Raw genomic sequence first — 6915 nt, forward strand, 5'->3', positions numbered from 1 at the left:
CAAAATGGATTTCGCATTGGTTGAGAAATCCCCTGCAGAACCTTGGAGATCCGTCAAATTTTGCTGGCGTTGGAAGATGAAGACGTGGTATGGAAATGGGCAAGGTGGGTTGGGTTACAGCTGGAGTCACTGTGGTGGACGCACCAGACGTGCCAGGTCCACGGAGGGTTGTCTGAATCCCATCCAGTCGAGTAGAGAGATCCTGGAGACAGCGGATGATGTGACCTTGTGCAGCCTACTGATGTTCGAGTCTGGCTGCCAGTTCTTGCATAGGTCTAGCCGCTTGATCCTGGTCTCCGGCTGGATTCATATGGTCAGTGCTTACTTGCTTACTGTCACAACTGAGGGTTTAGGCTGACGGGAGGAAGCCTCAGTTGTAGGGGCTGAGTTGAAATTAAACCTGGGAGGTTTAATCAGACCCCTGGACATGTAAGTGCAGAATGATTACCCGAAGGTGTGACCATGACAACCAGTTTAAAATTCAAAATAAAAGTTTATTAACAAACTCCGTGTGATAACAAGCAGTATTCAAGTTTAGCAAAGACAGTGGCAAATAACACAGTTCCTGGAATACATAACCATAGGAGGTATCTCAGAGCACTGGTAGGTTTAGAACAGATGTAAAAGTCCTTTGATGGAATCACCTTACCAGGCCTGGTTGTAGTTGTAGAAATAGCCGAGGAACATGCCAGTAGTTGTAGCAGGTGAATCTGTAACTTGAGTATGCTGCTGTATCAGCTGGATGGAACCAGCCAGGTGGTAAGACACGGAGTGGATGCTGAGTGGAATCAGCCAGGTGATGAAATGCAGAGTGGATGCTGAATGGAATCAGCCAGGTACTAAAGTCACGGAGTGGATGCTGGATGGAACCAGCCAGGTGATAAAACACAGAGTGGATGATGTGAGATGCTAGGGAGCGTAGAAACAGAATAGCTGAAAGATGATTACCGGTGGTAGTGGATACTGCTGGTAAGATAGGATCCTCTGGATCAGCACCGGTGTTTGGTAGAAGCTGGAATCAGTTGAAAGCTGGCTGCTTGGAAGCAGATAGTAGATAGCTGGAAACTGGAAAGCCACGGAAGGCTGTAGAGTCAGGCTGCACTGCAAGATGGAAAGCAGGTGCGGGTCTCTTTGTGGATGCTGGAGACAGGAACTGGAACCTGGAAAAACAAGCCACAGGAGAGAGAGACTGGAACAAGGTATGACATTCAAAGCACTGACATCTATCTGGCCCAGACACAGGATACTTATACCTGCTGCTATGCAGGCATTGGCTGGGCAATTATGCAGATTCCAGAGACGGTGGAATGGAGGAATTGGAGCATGTGATCAAATCCAACATGGCTGCGCCCATGCTGGAACCTGGAGGGAAAACTGGTTTGAAATGAAATGTGCAAACATAATGATAATGGCGGCGCCGGCCACGGAGGACAGGAGACGCCAGATGACAGTTATATGCTGAGACACTTGGAGGGCAGCAGAGGCCGCGGCAGGCATGATACATGATTCTGAGAACCTGCAGCAATAACACAGTAACGGCGGCGGAGGCCGCGGAGGACGGGAGACGCCATGTTGGATTCAAACATGGCGCCGCTGTGGTAGTGTCTCAGAATGACAGGAGGGATGTGCAGAGTGTTGACACAGATGAGATCCGGATTTGGAACGCTGGGCCAGTCTCAGAAGACACCTAAATGGCAGGTAATGGCGTCCAGATACCCGGATCGTGACATCCTCAATTTGTGGCCAGGTTTTGGAGATCCCTATGTTCTGCTCTTGGCGTGAAATTAAACTTCTCCTCAGGATATCATCCTCAAACGGATGGTCAAACAGAGAGAGTGAACCAGGATCTGGAGACTTTTCTGCGTTTATTCATGTCCTCCTCACAGGACGAATGGCTAGACTTCCTCCCGTTCGCAGAATTTGCCCATAACAATCTTTATCATTCTGCCACAAAATCTTCTCCATTCTTCATTAATTATGGTTATCATCCAAGAGTTCCTGACTTCCAACTTCTGCCTACGCTCGAGGTTCCGGCCGCAGAGTCAACACTTCGTCAATTTACTGAAGCCTGGAAACAAGTTCACAAGACTTTGCTCAAGACATCCAAGAGATATAAGACCTATGCCGATCTGAAACGAAAAGCTGTACCAAGCCTTAAGGTAGGAGATCGGGTTCGGGTTTCCACACGTAACCTAAGATTAAAGGTTCCTACAAAAAAGTTTGCTCCCAGATTTATCGGGCCTTACCCAATCGAAAGAGTGTTGAATCCTGTGGCTTACAAAGTGAAATTACCTCCGCAGTTAAGAATTCCTAATGCATTTCATATTTCTCTCTTAAAACCACTGGTACTTAATCGGTTCAGAGCCGCTCTGCCTAAATCACCCAAGATCCAATCAGCACATGGAGATGAAGTTGAGATTCACAAGATCCTCGATTCTCGCAGACGTTATGGACGCATCCAGTACCTTGTTGATTGGAAAGGGTATGGGCCAGAGGAGAGATCTTAGGTAGATGCAGAGGATGTCCATGCTCCAAGACTTCTTCGGACATTTCATGCCAAGTTTCCAACTAAACCACATAGGTGTCCGGAGTCCACCCGCAAAAGGGGGGGTACTGTCAGCGTCCGGAGTCTTACCGGTACGCTGGGGCCGCGGGGCTGGCTTCCTTGGCGTTGTGCGGGCAGCGGCAGAGGTGGGCTGCTGCGCAGGATCCGTGGGCAGCAGTAGCAGAGGTGAGGGGGTCCGACGTGGCGGCGGGACGCCACTACAGCGGGTCGCTCTTGCTGAACCGTTGCTTGGAGACCAGGGGCAGTGAGCAATGTGGCTTTGTAAAAAGGTCTGCATTACTGGGCGCCGCCATGTTGGAGACCAAGTTTTAAGCATAGTTCCTGTTTCCTGTTTCTTCAAGCCAATCCAGGGAAAGCTCTCCCTATAAAAGGGGGCTGGTTTAGGACAGGGATGCCAGTGCTTCAAGTTACAACCCTGTTGTAGGTGCTTTAGCCTGTGCTCCCAGGATTCCTGCTGTATCTTGGTTCCTCCTGATCCTGCTTGGTCGGTTCACTGTTGCTGCTGCAGCCCTGCCGTTTCTTGCCTGCTACTGCCTGTGGAAGCACTCCTGGAAAACACGGTCCAGTAAGACTCTTTGGGCACAGTCGGCCCCGGGTCTTCTGCCTCGTCTTTCAAGCCACACTCCATAGATCTCCTTCACCAGCCACGCCTTTGTACCACTGACCACAGCCTGCAGATTATTATCTTCAAGCCTCGTTTACCACAGTACACAGTCCTTGTCTCCAGCCACGTTTTCAACTACCATCCACAGTTCCACAGTTCATCATCTACAGTCTCGTCTTTCAAATCACAGTCCGCAGTTCTTCACCTCCAGCCACGTCTTTAACCATTGTGCTTCAGCCTCAGTTCCCTACCTCAGCCCTGTACATAATAAATACTTTCCATTGACTCACAAACCCCGCCTACGTTCTTCATTGCTCCGTGTCCCATGCGAAGGAACTATATCCAGCCCCCTCATCTGGTTCATTCATAGCCTGCTACCTCCTCGGGCAAATCTCAGCTGCCGGATCCCCAAACCCTGCCAGACGTGACATTATGTTTGTTGCCAAAGTTTCTGAATTTGACAAAAACTGAATGCGCTGCAAGTGACGTAACAGGGAATATGTTCCTAGATGGTTAAGGTCCCTACTTCTTCTTACTATGGCTTTACAGAGGCTACAGATGGCTTGACTAGATTTGGGTAGAAATAATTCCTCCCGGAAGAGGTGGATTTTTTGTCTTTTGCCCAGGCATGACAATGGGATTTTTCATATCACGGGCAACAACTGTTTCCACTGGTGCCTGATTTACACAAACAACATCCTCATCAACATCCTCATCATCAACATCCTAATTAGTGCCAGCTACACAAATATACTCCTCATCCTGGTTCACTTCCATTGAGGCATCCTCAGTTTCAGCATGTTGACTTGTGCTGCTCATCCTCATATTTGCAGAGGGTGCACAAATGGTGGAATGAGCCTACTCTTCGAGTACAGTATTGCAAAGGTCAGGCTCACACATGGCACCTGCGGACACACTTAGACTCTCCTGAGGGATTTGTGATTTTTCTGAGCACACAGTTGGTTCCTGTGCCTTAACAAGTGTAATTTTTTTTACACTTCTACAGAGAGAAGGGCTTACATTATCATAACAGGCAGAACCACCACTCATAAATAAAGGCAAAGGCCTTAGCCTTTCCTTGCCACTTTGTGTGGTGAATGGCATATTGTCAATTTTATCTTTCTCTGTAGCTAACTTTATTTTTGATGTTTTTTTTCTTTGCCACTGTAAAATGATATTGCTTCTTTGATTTTATATGCCCTGACTTAAGCTGTCTATGCCATTGATGATGTTGATGGACTTGTATCATTATAACTTGTGGCAGCACCTGCATCAATAGTATGTGCTTCCTGCTTTCATCTCAGTTGTTCAGACCCCATATCCACAAACATGAACAAAGTGGGGTACAGCACACACCACAATTTGTACATAAAATGTGCCAACTACAGTGTCACAATATGTATATGAGTCAGAAATAGTAATGAAACACTGCTGTTTAATTTCACCAACAGTATTGCACAATACGTGTATAAGTCAACACTGCGGTTTAATTTCACTAACAGTGACACACAATATGAGTCAGAAATAGCATTCGAACACTGCGGTTTAATTTCACCAACAGTGTTGCACATTACGTGTATGAGTTTGAAATAAAATATATTACTGTGGTACCACCTTCAACCACAGTATCACAAAATATGTGTATGAGTATGAAATAGTAATCGAACACTGCGGTTGAATTTCACCAACAGGGTCGCACAATACGTGTATAAATATGAAATAAAATATATTACTGCGGTACCACCTTCACCAACACTGTCACACAATACGTGTATGACTCAGAAATAGTAATCAAACACTGCAGTTTAATTTCATCTACAGTGTCACACAATACGTGTATAAGTCAGTAATAGTAGTCGAACACTGAGGTTTAATTTCACCAACAGTGTCACACAATACATGTATCAGTACAAAATAAAATATATGACTGTGGTACCACCTTCACCAACAGTGTCACACTATACGTGTATGAGTCAGAAATAGTAATCGAACACTGCAGTTTACTTTCACTAACAGTGTATACGTATATGAGTACAAATCAAATTATACTACTGTGGTACCACCTTCAACAACAGTGTCACACTATACGTATATGAGTCAGAAATAGTATTCGAACACTGTTGTTCAATTTCACCAACAGTGTCACACAATACGTGTATGAGTCAGAAATAGTGATCCATCACTGTGGTTTAATTTCACCAATAGTGTTCCACAATCTGTGTATGAGATTATACACTGTGGTCTGACCGGCAGTGTCACAGAAAAATAATAGTATAATACCCTGGGGTTTAGCACCAAAAATAAATAAATATATATATATATATATATATATATATAGAGAGAGAGAGAGAGAGAGCTAAAAAATAATATATTTACCCATAACTGGTGCAGAGCACCCCTAGATTGGCAGAAGGACCCTTTATCTACAACAAAGCACGGACCACCTACAGTGTCACAATATGTGTATGACTGACTACACTGCGGTCTGAGAGTGTCACGGAAAAATAATAGTATAGTACACTGTATAGTATACTGTACTATACAGTGTACTATACTATTATTAATAGTGTAGTACACTGGGGTTAAGTGGTATATTATTTAGCTGGTGCATAGCACCCTTAGATTGGCAGAGGACCTCTTTATGTACAACAAAGCAGGGACCACATACAGTTCCACTCACAATACGTGTACACTGTCTGTCTGTAAACTGATAATACAGCAGCACTGTAGGGAGTACCCCTGAACACAGCAGCCCCAGCACCTTGATGGAACACAGCACCCCTGGAGGACACAGGTACCCCTTTAGCAGCCTCAGCCCAAACAGAGCACTCCTGGAGCACCCCTGTACTGACACTGCAGTGACACGTCTGTGTACTAAGGGCCTTATTCAGGTTTGTTAGCAAACATAAAATGTTAGAAATTTGGCAAAACCGTGTTGCACTGGAGGTGGGGCAGATGTAACATGCAGAGAGATTTAGATTTGGGTGGGGAGTGTTTACTCTGAGATCTAAATTGCAGTGTAGAAATTAAGTAGCCAGTATTTATCATGAACAGAAGCAAAATAACCCACACAAAATCTAAATCTCTCTGCACATGTTACATCTGCCCCACCTACAGTGCAACATGGTTTTGCCCAATTGCTAACTTTTTTTGTTTGCTAACACACCTGAATAACCCCCTAAGTTTGGGAATCACTTCTATACATAGTGATAATTATCAATACTGTAATGTGTTCAGTATATATGTGTTGTATATGCGTTGCGGTCAGTGCTAGGTTCTTCTACTACTCTCCAGACTCCCAGACAGAGCCGGTGCTACCCGCTCAGCAGCTCCTGCAAAGCAGGGAGGCGCCGGGCTGAAGAGGCGCTCTCCCTGCTCTGCTGTTGCTGCTGGCTGCCAGCTGTCACACTGTATGACAGACGCAGGCAGCATGAATCGCGGCTTTAGCTCGGCCCCTCTGGCTCCCTCCCTCCTGTATCCTCCCCCTTCTCCCCACTGTACTTTAGGCAGCGGCGCCGGCAGCACTGTCCCGTGGCTCTGTGTGCGGTAAGTACCGCACACCACTTCTATCTCGTCCCCCTCTTACATATGGGAAGGCGCAAATTTATTGTTTGCAGGGGGGGCGCTGGACACCCTAGTACTGGCCCTGCTCCCAGACTTCCTTGAATGCTCCACTGGGCGGGGTCTTGGATTGTGGGGGAGGGGGAGTAGCACATATCCAGACGCAAACATTCAGCTCTGGTGG

This window comes from Pseudophryne corroboree, chromosome 2, assembly GCF_028390025.1.
Source record: "Pseudophryne corroboree isolate aPseCor3 chromosome 2, aPseCor3.hap2, whole genome shotgun sequence".
Taxonomy (NCBI): Eukaryota; Metazoa; Chordata; class Amphibia; order Anura; family Myobatrachidae; genus Pseudophryne; species Pseudophryne corroboree.